This window comes from Lepus europaeus, chromosome 5 (genome assembly GCF_033115175.1).
Source record: "Lepus europaeus isolate LE1 chromosome 5, mLepTim1.pri, whole genome shotgun sequence".
Classification (NCBI taxonomy): Eukaryota; Metazoa; Chordata; class Mammalia; order Lagomorpha; family Leporidae; genus Lepus; species Lepus europaeus.
In genome coordinates, this window is record NC_084831.1 from 62,837,569 (window position 1) to 62,839,687 (window position 2,119).

General features: G+C 44.4%; 1 pseudogene; it reads right to left on the minus strand.

The window, feature by feature from the left end:
* Positions 1-1,306: 1,306 nt before the first annotated feature.
* Positions 1,307-1,919, minus strand: LOC133760802 (ribosomal protein uL24-like; annotated as a pseudogene).
* Between the last annotated feature and the right edge of the window lie 200 nt (positions 1,920-2,119).

The following is a 2,119-nucleotide window of genomic DNA, read 5'->3' on the forward strand; positions in this document are numbered from 1 at the left end:
TCTTGGCAACTTCAGTATCAATGAAAGCGATCAGTTTAGCACCTGGTTTCCGAGGTCCATGAGTTTCTTAATCCTGTTTTTTATTCTATTCCACCTGTGCTATCTCTGTTGCACTATCCTAAACCAGTGTTTTCCAGATATCAGATTAATTGTGACCTACTGGTGAATCTTTAAAATAATTTAGTAACAGATATGAAATAGAATTAAACATATCAGTGCATATTGAAGGATAAGTATTATTTCATAAGAATTTATATTGTATACTAATTGTCTAAATAAAATTTCTTTCAGCTGGCACTGCAGCTCACTAGGCTAATCCTCCGCCTTGTGGCGCCAGCACACCGGGTTCTAGTCCCGGTCGGGGCACCAGATTCTGTCCCGATTGCCCCTCTTCCAGGCCAGTTCTCTGCTGTGGCCAGGGAGTGCAGTGGAGGATGGCCCAAGTGCTTGGGTCCTGCACCCTATGGGAGACCAGGATAACCACCTGGCTCCTGCCTTTGGATCAGTGCGGTGTGCTGGCCGCAGCGCGCCAGCAGCGGCGGCCATTGGAGGATGAACCAACGGCAAAGGAAGACCTTTCTCTCTGTCTCTCTCTCTCGCTGTCCACTCTGCCTGTCAAAAAAAATAAAAATAAAAAATTAAATAAAAAAATAAAATAAAATTTCTTTCAGAGCATTGTGATGAAAGTTTTTGAAATACTAAGCTAAACATTTTTATCATCAGTAACTTCAGTACCTCTGAAATCTTATTTATTTGTACAAATTTATTTATTTAGTTGGAAGGTAGAGTTACAGAGAGAGAGAAGAAAGAGAGAGAGAGAGAGAGAGAGAGAGAGAGAGAGAGAGAGAGAGAGATCTTTCAACTACAGGCTCACTTCACAAATGACTACAATGGCCAGAGATGACCAGGCCAAAGCCAGGAGTCTGGAACTCTATAGGGGTCTCCCAGGTGAGCTTAGGGGTCCAAACACTTGGGCCATGTCCCACTGCTTTCTCAGGTGTATTAGCAGGGTGCTGAATCAGAAGAGGAGCAGCTAGGAGTTGAACTGGCACCCATGTGGGATGACAGCATTGTAGGCGGTGGCTGAACTCACAGTGTCACAGAGCCTGTCCCCTGAAATCTTATTTTTAGCTTTCTGTTTTTTGTTGATTTCTGTGTACTCCCTAGCTTCCTTTCCATACAGACCTCACTGACCCAATACGCTTTTTAAAAATGACTTATTTATTTATTTGAAAGGCAGAGTTACGACTTCTCTCCATTAACTTCTTTTTTTTTTTAAGAAACATTTCCAATTTTTATTCACAAAGTTATTAACCGAAATTGAAAAAGTAGATTCACAAAGTCCCAGATCATTAGCAAAACGGCAGGGAAACAACACATTCCAGAGACATCTGAAGTTCCAAAGAGACATACACAAGGCTAGAAATCTGCAGTTCAACTGTGGCTGTACAAAAGGTTTTGTTCACTCCTGCATTTTCTCAATGAGTTCTTCCTTGTATTTGCCTTTCTCTTTTCCAACTTGTCCAGACTTGGCTTTGCGTTCAAGAATTTTTTTCCGGTCTTTGTCCAGTTTGAGCCTGGTGATAACCACCTTACTCGGGTGAATGCCCACGTGGACGGTTGTGCAGTTCGCCTTCTCACGCTGCACCCACTCGATGTAGATGACGTATTTCTGTACACCTGCACTACCTTGCCGATCTGCTGACCTTTGTAGTGTCCTCGGACCACCTGGACCTCGTCGTCCTTGCGGATGGGCATGGAGCGGACGTTGTACTTCTGCCGCAGCTCCTCGGACAGCGGGGACGACATGATCTTCCTGTGCACGTGCGACGGCGCGTTGAAGTGGCGTTTGATGTTCTCGCTGCGGTCCGAGGTCACGAAGGGGTTGAACTTCATGGTGACGGTCTCCTTGGTGCCGAACACGCCCTCTCCATTAACTTCTAACATTGACATTCTACTCCAGTGTGATGAATTCGTTTATTTCCTAAGGAAAAAAGAATCACCATAATCCAGACAAGTTACCTCTCTGCTACCAAGTTCCCACTGTATTCTCATTCCCAACCACATGTTGTTTTTCTCCATTACAGCATTACCTAAAGTCATCCTTTCCGCTCGCCAC